At 65.9% G+C, this 12,320-nt stretch overlaps 1 long non-coding RNA gene across 1 annotated transcript; it reads right to left on the bottom strand.

Annotated features, from left to right (window-relative positions):
• Positions 1–3,999: 3,999 nt before the first annotated feature.
• Positions 4,000–11,625, bottom strand: LOC116663331. The gene is made up of 6 exons (XR_004319601.1): positions 10,258–11,625; positions 9,494–9,674; positions 7,386–7,596; positions 6,699–6,852; positions 5,375–6,524; positions 4,000–5,118 (listed from the first exon to the last, which is right to left on the bottom strand). It is a non-coding gene; the product is annotated as an uncharacterized LOC116663331 (long non-coding RNA).
• Positions 11,626–12,320: the final 695 nt, after the last annotated feature.

Genomic DNA, 12,320 nt, shown 5'->3' with positions numbered 1-12,320 from the left:
CCTGGTTGGGATGTGAGGCCGGCAGATACTGCCCTTTGTCCCCCTCCCCATGGCCAAGGCACTGGGAAGCACAGACTCGCATTGCTTTGGGAGGCAGCCCGGGGCTCCATCAGCATGGTGGGGCTGCCTGGGGGAGGCCCTGGGTGAGCAGTGCCATGCAGAGCGCCTCCTGCTTTCTCACTGCTGCTGGGGCTGGCGGGGGTCGGTTGGTGTCCCAGGCAGAGGCCAGGATGAGCCGGATGGCCGAGAGAGACAGGGCACCTGAGAGGGGCTGGGGTGGGTCGGGCATAAGGAATGCAGTGGTACCGGGGAGGGGCCACAGGTAGGCCTGAGACCCTCTCCGCTCTGCCCTGGCCGTCCCCCTCCCAGCCCTCCGTGGCACCTGGACGGCTCTGGACGCAGCCAGCCCAGGCCATCTGTGGGCCCGTGAACACGTGAGCCACGGAGGTGGTTGCTCAGCGGTCAGTCCGGGCCGAGGCCGCAGCCTGCCTGGAGCCCTGGGCCAGGCCTGAGGGCGAGGACGGGCATCGGCTGGGAGGGCAGGGGCAGGAGGGCATCGTGGGCCCGGGGATGCAAGGAGGTCACGGGTGCCTCCCCTGCTTCTGGCCTGGCAGGTCGGAGGCTCGGGCTTGATCTCGCCCTTGGCGGGCAGTGACGGGTCCCAGTCTCCACGCAGTGTCCCCCAGAGGTGGCTGGCCCTCCAGGGCCGAGGCTTTCCCAGCCCCTGGTGGCATCTCGTTGACCCGTGGCTGACGGTGTGTCCGCTGGCCTCGAATGGGCGACTCACAGGGACCTCGTGGACCTCACTTACTTGTTGTTTGGCCATCAGCTCCTTGCACCCTGTGGGAAGCGGTTCTGAGTTGATGGCCAGGGGCAGCCACACTGGACCCCACCCCACCCTACCCCCGCAGGCCCTGTCCCCCGCCCTCCAGAAGGGCCGGAAAGCCCAGGGCTCACCCCATCCGTGGAGACGCTGGGGAGATTGGCTGGTGGCTCGCCAACCAGCAGATTTGAAGTGGAAGGGTGGTGCCCTCGGTCACCTAAAAGCTGTTAAGACAGAATATTCTGGAAAATCACCGAAGGCCTCATCCTCCTTCCCTGCCCCCCTCCCCAGGCTCCTGGATGGGTCCAACCTCCGGGGCTGGCCTGAGGCAGCCAGGTGGAGAGCAGAGAGTAGAGAGTGGGGCCAGCGTGGCTGTGCTCCCTGGTGGGCCACCAGGGTCCAAAGTGGGGGTCGGGGCAGCTTCTCTGAAACACCCCGAAGCCAAGACTGTTTCCTGTGGGTCTGCCTACCCAGGGCCCAGAGGAGTCTCCTTATTCGGGAAGTTTGCTCGCCCCTGTGAACTGACCATGTCAGGCTGGCCCGAGGGTCTGCAGCATCTCCTGGTCCACCCTGGGCCCAGGGCCCTTGGTCCCTGGCCTAAGGTGCCCTGTGGTGGGCACTCCTGCCTTTCACTTGGGCCCAGAGGTGACCCCGGGGGGTGGGGGCCACAGCTCTGAGCAAAGTGGGCGCCTAGCCGGTGAGGTGCTGGATCCTGTGGGGCTGGGCAGGGGGCCCTTGGCCACAGTCTGTGTCCTGGCACCCCGGGGGGCCCAGCTGGGTCACCCGCTGCTCTCTGCTCCCCAGGCTGGTAGCCGGCCTCTGTGGCCCGTGTGTGAGGACGGGTCTGGCTCTGTTGGTCCTGAGAGCCCAGGCCAGGCCAGGAGAGTGCCCAGGCCTCCCTTAGTGAGGACAAACGTCAGAGCGGACGCTGGGCTCCCCGCCTGGGCCTGGCACCCCGGTGCTCTGGAAGCCACCCCCAGTCTGCCCCACAGCCCCTGTCCACCCCATGTGGTGTCTGGCGGTCACGCTGGCTTCTCCTGGCACCAAGTGTTATTTCTGGTGGGGGAGGGTTGTGGGAACAGATGTGGCCTCGGGGGACAGGACACAAGGAAGGCCCTGACAGGCTGTGAGGATGGGGTCAGCCAGGGGCCAGGCTGGGCTCCGGAGGGACAAGGCCACCATCTCAGGAGAGGGGGCTGACCTGGGCCATCTGAGAGTCGGGGAGGCCAGGCAGACGGTGGGTGGGGGGAGCTGGAGTGAGAGAAGGAAGGGGAGACAGTCCCCAGAGGAGGGGGGAGAGCGAGAGGGTGTAGCAGGGCAAGGAAGGGGCCGGACCTCAGACTGCCTCCTGCCACCTTGGTGGGTCCCAGCATGGGCCCTGGGACGCCCCCAGCTCCCCAGCCTCACTCCGCCCCCCCAGGCCTCAGGGTCGCACTGTGAGGACAGAGTGCTGGGCAGCAGGGACAGGGCCTGTCTGCACCACCACTGCCCCCAGCCCAGGCTCCTCGGGAAGCACCCCCCACCTCACGCCCCTGACCCCCAAACTCATCGCAGACCCAGGCAACTGGGCACCGTGGGTGTGCAGTGCGTGTGCTTGTGGCATGTGTGCACCCGAGTGCACATGTGCGTGTGAGTGGGGTGTGTGTGGCATACGCTTGTGTGTGGGCTCTGCACGTCTGTGTGTGTGAGCATCTGTACGTGTTTTGTGCACATGCCTGCCAGCTGGTGTGCCTGTGGTTATGCACATGCAAAGGGCTGGAGGCAGGGAACACAGGGCTAAGGGAGAAACGCTCCTGGAGTGAGGAGTGGGTGGCCCAGGGCGGGCGGACCCAGGTGGGAGAGGATAGGGCCCAAGTGCGGGGGCCCAGAGGTTTGGGCAGAGATGGAGAGGCCCCTGGGTCGGGGGCAGATGGGGCTGTGGAGAGTCCCGGCTCTGGCCGGCAGCCCTGTTTCAGGTCCTTGGTGCCCAGAGTCACAGCCTTCTCTCACCTGCTTGGGCTCTTCTGAGGCCCTGAACCTAATTTTGTGTTTGTAATTTTAATCTCTCACCTCACGAGTTGTCCCTCCCCAGCCCTCCAGCACAAATCCCACGGGCCTGTCCCCTCCCTCGGTCACACAGATGGGCCCCTATGAGTTTTCTCTGTCCTCAAGGGTGACCCTCCCCTACCCCGGCCTCCCCCATCTGACAAGCTGTCCCCCCCTCGGTCCCCTATTCCATGCCACTAGCCCAAGCCTGCCCTCATGCCCCCCTGCCTAGCTGCCGAGACAGCCAGCTCCCGGGAGGTCCCCTGGTCTGGCCTCCTGGCACTCATGTGCCCCTGCACCCACTGTTGGAGCAGTCTGCACCCCATGCCGGACACCAGAGCCTCCTGCTGGTGGGAGCTCCCAGCTGGATCTGGGGGGTCATGGCCCATGTCTGGGGGCCGTCACAGCAGGCCCCAGAGCCAAAGGCCCATGTGCCCAGCTGGGCTGCTGCCCTGAAACCTGCCCCCGCCTGCTCTGGTCCGGCGGGCACAGACCCGCTGGAAGATGGCTGAGCTGTCCTCTGGTCCCAGGGCACATGGGTGGCGGTGGAAAGGGAGGGCAGGGAGGGACAAGGAGGACAGAGACTGTCTGTGCCCGGCTGGCCGAACACTGACCCTGTTCTGCAGCCCCAGCCCTGCTCCTAGGCCTGGGCAGCCGCAGGTCAGTGTCTTCTCTCCTGCCCCAACCCCAGCACCTCTGCGGGCAACAGAGGCCCCCACCCTCTACTCTCCTAGTCCTGAAATGGGTGCCCCTGGGTGAGGCTGGACCAGCTGGGGAGTCCCCCAGAGAGACCTTGGCGTGACCGCTGTCTCGGCTGAGCAGTTCTTAGGGGCCTGGGGGGGACATGGGAGTTTCTGGTTTCAGGGCTTGGTGGCCTGGACCCTGGGAGGAGGCAAAGCTCCCACACCCACAGAGACCCTCCCCATGATGCACAGAATGAGCTCTGAAGCATGGGACCCGCCAGAGAGGTGACGGGCAGGTGGGGAGGGTGCAGGCTGGAGGGTCCGGCACCTCCCTTTGGCCGGGGCCTGTCCTCTCCCAGGTCGGCACGGTCTGAAGCGACCCCATCCTGCCCAGAGCTCAGCCTGTGTTGGCAGAACCAGAACTTCTCACAGGTGCGTGGAGCAGCTGCAGCCCCCCCCCCCCCGGGCAGGGGCTGGGGGCTCGGCCCGCCCGCCCCCAGCAAGTGCCTGGCTGACAGCGGGCGTGGCCTCGGAGGCCCCCTTTCCCCACTGTTTCCTCCTCCTGAGGGTCCCCTCAAATGGCTCAGGCTTCCCACAGGCTCCCAAGTGCGGGGGTGCTTCCCCCACAGCCAAGGCGCTGGCTGACTTCACATGACCTCTTGCCTGGGTTAAGGGCACCCAGGGGGCAGCAGCCCCTCATTTCTGGTGTGTCTGGGAGGGCGTCCCTGGGAGACCCTGGCATGTGGTGTGGGCGGCCTGGTCCGGCCCCTCGACGGCCCAAATAGAACAGAAAGGTGGCAGCAGCATGAGGTCCCTCTGCGGGGCCAAGCCGCTCCCCACCCCGCCGCGCCCTAGGACACCGGTGCTCCTGGTTCTTGGACTTTCCAACTCTGATGGGCCCCGATCTGGCCCCTGACTCCCAGGCCGTGGATTTGGGCTGAAGCGCACCGCCCGGCGGCCCTGCGTGTCCAGCTGGCGGGCTGCGGACGGCAGGGCTTTGCGGCCTGCACGGCGTGCCAGCCGAGCCCCAGGGTAGACTGCAGACAGCTCACCGTTGTCCCTACACGCAGCCTAGTGACCCTGTTTCTCTCTGACGTGAAAGTCCAGTGGCGGCAGCCAGGGCCCACGTGGGGCTTCATGGCTCACGGACCCTCCTACCGGCTGTGTCAACACTGTGTGCGGCCTCTGCCCCACGTGGCTGGCTCGGGGCTGTCCCTGGCAGCACCAAGGCCAGGGGCGAGGGGAGCCCCTCTCTCAGAAGGCATCTGCAAAAGTGCAAATGTCACTGCGAGTCTCTTGTCCAGACTTAGCCTTGCGCCTGCTGCCAACCACCCAGAAGGCCGGGAATCGGAGCCTGAGTTCCGAGTGGCCGAGTTGCCGGCTGACACGAGGCCCCACTGTCCACCGGAAAGGGAGAAGCTCACCCGCCGCCCAGACACAACGGCCACAGGCCCCACTGGGCGCCGCACAGGTCCGCGTCCACCCTGGCCGTGGCCTGTCCTCTGGTTCTGGATGGCCTTCTCACGGTCCCGAGCCCCGAAGCTGAGACACAGGCCATCTCCTCCCGACGGCTGCCGACATTCCAGCCTGAACACCGCATGTGTGAGAGGAGTGCACGTGAGCAGAGCCTCACCGGGGACGGGCAGGGATGATGGGGGCCCACGAGGGGCCAGGACTCCTCTCTGGGAGGAAGGGAAGGACCCAGTCTGACAGCCTCTGGTTCTGGAGCCTGGAGATGACTCCTTGTCCACCATCTTCTGTGGCCAGCCTCCCCACATCACCCACAGTCCAGCCACCACGCAGGCCCAGAGGCCAAGCAGGAGCCCGGATGACCCTCCCTCACCTTCCACATGAGGGTCAGCTTCCTCTCGGTCAGAGCTCTGTGGCTCCCAGGTATCAGACCTTCCAAGGGCGCATCCTGGCCCCCGGCAATTGGTGCTGGAGATCTTGGCCATGCTGGGAGATCTGCAGACCCTTCCCCTGCCCAGTGGCCAGCGGGGCCCCCACACTGGGCAGAGATAGGGGTGGGTTAGTGGCAGGCCACCGTGGAGGACACCTGGAAAGGGGGCCCAGCAAAGGACTGCCTTGGTGGCACACAGTTGAGATACTTGGCGGGGTCCCCCGGGTTAGAGAGGGACGTCTCGAGAAAGGGTCGGGGCGCTGGGGTCCAGGAGGGGAGGAGCTGCAGCGGGCTGGGGCTGCCTTGGCCTGAGGCAGGGGCAGAAGGGAGAAAGCGGGCCGAGTGAGGTCCTCGGGGTGGTTGTAAGCCCAGGCTTGAAGTCAGGAAAGGGCTGAGGTCACAGATGGTGGCCGAACTGGGGGAGGAAAGGGCGGCTGGAGGCCTGTGCCTGGGGTCCCAGGGCCCCGCCACAGGAATCAGATTCTTAGAGGCTGCAGAGAGGAGAGACGAAGGGGACTGCTGCGCCTGGGACTTCGCCTGGCCGTGGGGGAGGGAGGCTGAGGTCCTTGCTCAGCTCTAAATGAGGCGGGACCGGGACCGGAGGATGGCGCTGGGGCAGGTCAGGAGGGGAGGGGCTGAGAAGTGAGCAGGAGTTCTGGGGCTGAGTTCACAAGGCCAAGGCCCAGGCTCAGGGCTCCGTCCAGCTCGGCCGCAGCTGGTGACGCGGCCCTGAGGTCCTCTGGGCATCAGGCAGGGCTGAGCTGGGTGGGGCCGTGGACCAGGGTCCCTGCTGGATTCGGGAAGGTGGTGTGAGGGCTGCGGGCAGCTGTCCTACGGAGGCAGGTCAGACGCAGGGCAGGGGCTCTGCCAGACAGTGCAGCGGGTGGAGCACCAGATCCCTTCCACTGGGCAGAGGCGGACACATCCCATGCTGCGGGGACAGCTGTCTGGTGGCTCACAAGTCAGGGTCTGCAAGGCAGCCTCAGCCGCCTCCTCCTTGGATGGGTGCGGGGACCAGCTGAACACGGACCACAGCTTTAGGACCACCGTCGCCAAGCAAGGGTGATGGCAGCTTCACGCGCTTCGCTGAGCCCTAGCAGAGGGAGGCCCTCATCTTGGCTCAGACTCAGGCTGCAGGGTTTGGGGGCTGGTCCTTCCTTCCCTTCTCCCAGGCTCGGAACCAAGTCCTTGTCAGTCCCCATCCCCTACCCAGGGATGGCCCATGAGCCCCCTTCCTGGGGACACACACAAGCATGCGCACACACACCTGCACACCTGCGCCCATGCTTGCACACGCCCTCGTGCTTGGGCTCATGACCACTCTGTTCCTCGCTCAGGGCTACCTGAGTCTGCAGTGGGTCTGGGGGCCAGACGGGGCTTCCTGTGTGTGTCTCCTCCACCCTCCATTCGAGGCTGTCTCCCTACGACCAGATTGTCACACATCAGGTGCCTGTGGGTGGGTGGCGTGGCTCCTCCTGCCGCCAGGCAGGGAGGTGTGGGAGTGGGGTGTCCCCACTTCCCTGTGCCCCTTCCCATCCCCAGGAATAAACAGGCCTGACGGGGTCAGGGGTCCCAGCATCCTGATCTGCAAAACCAGCACTGGACGGTGAGAAGGGGCCACACACTGCGCACGCCCCGCACCAGCCCCCAGGGCTTTGTCACAGCTGTCTCCAGATGGCTCTAGGAGGGCCTCTCGGGCACCCCTGGTTGGTTCTGGGCGGGGGCAGCTCCAGGTACTGGGGCACCATGCCCACTCCACCCTGGCGAGGAGGGCCCAGGACGCTGTGAATGACACTCTCCAGGGTCCTATTCCCACGGTTCTGTGGGACTTGGGGGCACCCAGGGCACTGGCGCCCCAGAGCCCCTGAGGGCTTTCTGGGAGGTGAGACCTGGAGCAGGTCTCAGAGACGTGGGGAAGGTTGGGGTGGGGGTACTTAGACCAGGCGTGTCGGACCTGCCGGAGCGGGGTCGCTTCCAGGGCAGCCCCAGCCGTCCGCTGGCCTCCCGGCCCAGATCCAGGGCGGCTGTGCCGTCCAGCCTGGCCCTCCCCTGGGCTCAGAGCCGGGCATCCGGCTGGAGTGCTGTCACTTCAGGGGATATCTGCAGTCCAGGGTCCCTGAGTTCCAGCAGCTGATAAAACTGGAAAAACCCAGCTCCCAGTCAATCTGCACAAACCCAAGAAATAAAATCACTTCCTTCAAAACAAAGTAGCTTTCCACTGGAGCACCCCCTCCCCGGTGCGGCCTGCCCGCCCCGCCCTGCCCCGCGGGGAGAGCTTTCTGAACAGGCACAAGAGACAGTGTGTCTCAGAGCAGAGGCGTGCGTGTGCGCGTGTGCGCCTGAACACGGTGGAGACTGTGTTTCAGGGTCCCCCTCCCACCCCAAAAGCCTGGGAGCTGTGACTTGCTCACCAGGGAAGGGGGGTGGGCGGTCAGACCCTCCCCGTGGTCCTGCAGTCCCCAGGCCTCTTGTTCCCTGGGCTGGTTCCACGGTGACCAGGCCCCGCAACCCTCCCTCCCCTAGCCCCTCCCCTTGAGCCCACTCCCGTGTCCTCTCTGCCTGGAGGACACCAGAGGTGGTCCCAGGATGGTCGCCCGGGGGGGAGCCCCTCCCGGTGCCCTTTCCTCACTGTCAGCCATCGGTGGCAGGTGATGCTGGACACTCTGACATCCAGCCCCGGGACAGTGCGGGCTGAGCTGTGGCCACCGGGCACCTCGGCCTCCCAAGCCTCCTCCAGCAAGCCCACCAGCCAGGGAAGACTGGCCATGATGGCCCTGGGGTGCGCGGGGGCTGGTCAGAAAGGCTCTGCCTGCTGGACTGGCGGTGGGCCTCTTCACCTGCTAGGACCTGTCCCTCCCTCCTAAGAACTGGTCAGCTTACCTGGGGCAGGGGGAGCCTGGCCTGTCAGCCACCTCACTGCTGGGGTCCCACCCTCCCACCTGCCTCCCTGGCCAGGTCAGAGGGCCTGCAGAGGTGAGCAGCTTGGTAGGGGCCCCCTTGTCAGGCTCAGATTGGCCCTGAAGGCCTCACCTGGCCCCTGTCCCTGGGAACCTGCCCCATGGCCCCTGGGGGGTGCCCTGCCCCCTCACCAAGCCCCCTCTACACACAAGCCTCGCCCCCTCTCTCTTCCCAGCAGAGGTTCCCTGGAGGCTGGGAGGACAGATCTCGCAGGCCTCCCCATGCCCCAGGTGAACAGAGGGACTTCCCCACACCCTGTCACTCTGGACTGGGGTGGCCCCGGGCTGCACGTGGGGTCCCCAACCATGTGGCACCATCCTCCGCAGGGTCCCTGTGTCACCACGGTGTGTGTGTGTATGTTGGCGGCCCATGGGGGACTCCTGAGCAATCAGCCCACCAGGCCCTTTCTGACCAGCCCCCGGGCACCCCAGGGCCATCATGGCCAGTCTTCCCTGGCTGGTGGGCTTGCTGGAGAAGGCTTGGGAGGCCGAGGTGCCCGGTGGCCGCAGCTCAGCCCGCACTGTCCCGGGGCTGGATGTCAGGGTGGCCGGCATCACCCTCTGAGTGGCCTGCAGGGAAAAGGTGCTTCCCCAGGGGCCAGAGTGGGCGAGGCCTCAGGACCCAGAGGAGGGCAGAGGCCAAGGCCGGGGGTGGGAGGGGCTCCAGCCCAGCTCTGCACCCACAGGTCCGGCCCCCCTGGCCGACCACTTGGTACCCCCAGCCCACCTGCCCCCTCCCTTCCTTTGCCAGAAAACAAGCAGAGTCAGCTCTGGAAGCCCCCAGGGGGCTGGGCCTGGGCCCAGCAGGCCCAGATGGTGGTGGAAGATCTCAGGCCAAGATAAAGAGACGCGATCTGGCTGCCCACAGGGCCTGAGGCCATGGCTCAGGGCCCACAGTGGGGGCCAGCCACATGGCTCCAGCCAGCAGCCCTCCCGGGTCCCAGTGCCACCCTCACAGGCCAACATATCAGGACAAGCCCTGCCTGGTCTGCCCTCCACATTGTCCCAGCACGGCCCCCATCCCTGCGAGGCCTGAGACAGGATGGAAGGGGCCAGGGCTTCCCACGAGGCCCCTGTCCCCGCCACCCAGGCCTCCCACACCGACCTTGTGCTTAGCCTGGCTGCCTGGTCACCGGGTGGGGAGGGCGACATGTGGGAGGAGTGGAGCTGGGTGCCTGCCTCCTGGCCCCTTTCTGACACTCGCCCACCGAGTCTGATGGGCAGGCTGCGCTGGGCGGGCCCACGTCACCATCGTGGCCCACAGGATGCCACCACATCCTGGCGTTCTGCACAGAAAGGAAGTACGCAGGGTGGGTTCCTGCCTTGGACAGCCCTGTCCTCATGTGCGCCCAGTCCCTGGAACCGTGGACTGGCTTCATGAGGATCGATGACGGTGACAGCGGGGGCAGCGCCCAGAAGGAGCGCTTCCGTCTCAGAGGATGCAGGGACGCTCTCAACCCCAGAACATGCACATGCTTGTGAACATGCATGTGGCGCCCGCTCCCCCAGTGCCAGCTGGGGTACAGAACCAGGGGTCTGGGGGCCTTTCTCACTAACACATCCCGTGGGCTACTTCCTGTCCCGACAATGTTCAGCTCGGCCCCCACCAGGGGACACAGTAACTGAATTAGAGAATGTGGCAGCCCCCGGCAGGCCATCTGGGGCTGTCATGCCCCCAATTGACGAGCAGAAAGAGGGATTCTCCTACTGGCTGAAGTGACCGGTCCCAACCGGGAAGGAAACCGGGTGTCTGCGCAGAACCGGGGGGGGGCGCTGTGGCTGCAGGGGGCTCCCCGGAGGGCCACGCGGGCCTCCCACGCCTACAGGACCACAGCCCCCAAACGGAAGGCCTCTGGGAGGCTCAGGCACCTGGGAGTTAAGACGGGGGTCGGTCCACGGGGAGAACCCCGGCTCCTGGGCCGCGCCAGCGTCTTTGGGCTCCCCTTCCTTCTTCCCACGCCTGCTGCGTGCACGTGCCGCTGAGATGAACGTCACAGCTTTGAATTTTGGAAGCGGAACCTTCAGCAGGACTGCGGCTGGCTGTGAGAAGGGAGTGGCCCGGCGACCGCGGGATGGGGCGGGGACGGCGCGCGGCGCCCGTGCCGGGAGAAGGGTGCGCCCCTCCCTCGCCTGTAGGAGGGACCCCCCGTTGGGGGGAGTCACCGATTCCCCATCCTGTCGGGCAGTTCGCGAGCGCGGGGAAGGGAGCGAGCGCGAGGGCGGTGTGCCGCCCAAGGGGCAGGCGCGCCCGGCATCGCGTTAGTAACTCCCGGCCCAGATCTGCCCTCTGCTGCCCTTCGTGTTTGGGAGCCACACCCTGCGGACAGATCTTCTCTGCTGCCCGGCAGGATGTTAGTCAATGTGGGGGCTGGAGGCGCACAGTGGGAGGAGGGGCTTCGTGGCACGCTCCCGCGTGCCCTCCTCCCCTCCTGGTCCTGCCCTGCTCATCGGGGACGCCCGGCGGGCGCGTCCCACAGACGGCTGTCCTGTGGCCCCAGTGGGCACCCCGGGCACCTCCCGACGCACCCCCGGGGGGGCCCGCGCCGGCAGGTGCAGCGACGGTGGGCTTCCGTCTCCCATCCTCCGCCAACTTCTCTGCCCTCTTGTGCCAGCTTATTACGTGTTTTGCTTTGTTTCAGAACTTCCCTAGTTTGTCTAAATATTCCACTTGAGGGTGTCAGTGTGACCCCATGAGCGTCTGGCCTCCGCTTCAGTCACCTCAGGCTTCCGTCTGGGCCGGTGGCTGCTTGAACCCCTCCCTCCTCTCCCCCTCCCCTCCCTCCTTCCCGGGTTTCTTCCCTTAACCTTTGGTGGTTCGCTCACCCAGCTCCTCCTTCCCTGGGGGTTGAGGGTGGGGCTGGACATGGCCTCCCTCTAACCTCACCCTGTCTTGCCAGAGACCAGCCCCCAGCCTTCAGTTTTTCAGGGGCTCCCAACTGCCCCCCACCGCCAGCCCCTGGAAACCACTGACCCACTTTCTGTCTCTAGATTTGCCTCCTCTGGACATTTCATATGAATGGAGTCTCACAACGGGCAGCCTTTGGTGTCTGGCTTCTTTCCCTCAAGAGTGTCATCGAGTGTCAGAATTTCCTTCCTGTTTCTGGCTGAGTAACATCATGGTGTGGTGTTGGCCCACACCCTCTGGAGTTCCGATGAAATCCGAAACTGGCCCCCCGTACACGGAGGGCAGGGAAAGACGGAAGAAAGGTGGACACTCCAGATCGGCTGGGGTCACCAGCACAGGACCATCCCTACAAGGCTGTCTTGGGTGGCACAGCTGGCAGCTCTGCATCCATCACAGAGTCCTAGCTCACGTGCAGGCCCTGCGGACCCAGCGGTGGGCTCCGTCCAGGTGGCCCGACCACACGGCGCCGTCTCAGGGCTATCCTTGAGATGGCTCTGCGGTGGCCAGAGACCACGTCCCCACTCTCTCTGAGCTCCCACGGTCCCGCAGCTGCCCTCCCACCACTGTGGCCTCTGGCTGCTCTGGCCTGTCCCCACCACGCAGTCAAGCCCCAGCCAGCTCAGATGCAGACATGGGGCCACAAAGGGTCCCAGACCTCAAGGGCCCTCTCTCCCTCATGGGGGCTGCTCTCCCTGAAATGGTCCCCCAGGGCCCCGGGAGGTCTCTCTTGCCAGGGCAGTCACTGTCCATCCAGATGCAGCTCTGTCCTCCCCTCCATCTCACCGCCCTCAGGGACCCGGGAGATGCAGAAGAAAATGGAACTGCACTGGCCCAGCAACGTCACGGCTGCTACTCAGACTGTGCCCGCGCGTCCACCCAGCCCAAGCCAGCTGCGTCAGCACCCCGTTGTGGGGGGTGCCGCCTGGGGCCCTCGCCCACCTAGGTCCCTGCCTGTCACACAGCTGCCACACATCCTGACTGCAGGGATGGATTACTGAGAGAAGTGAGGGGCTGAGCCCACCTGGGG

This window comes from Camelus ferus, chromosome 4 (assembly GCF_009834535.1).
Source record: "Camelus ferus isolate YT-003-E chromosome 4, BCGSAC_Cfer_1.0, whole genome shotgun sequence".
NCBI lineage: Eukaryota > Metazoa > Chordata > Mammalia > Artiodactyla > Camelidae > Camelus > Camelus ferus.
Note: the sequence above shows the minus strand (reverse complement) of the source record. Positions and strands in the feature narration are given on the sequence as shown.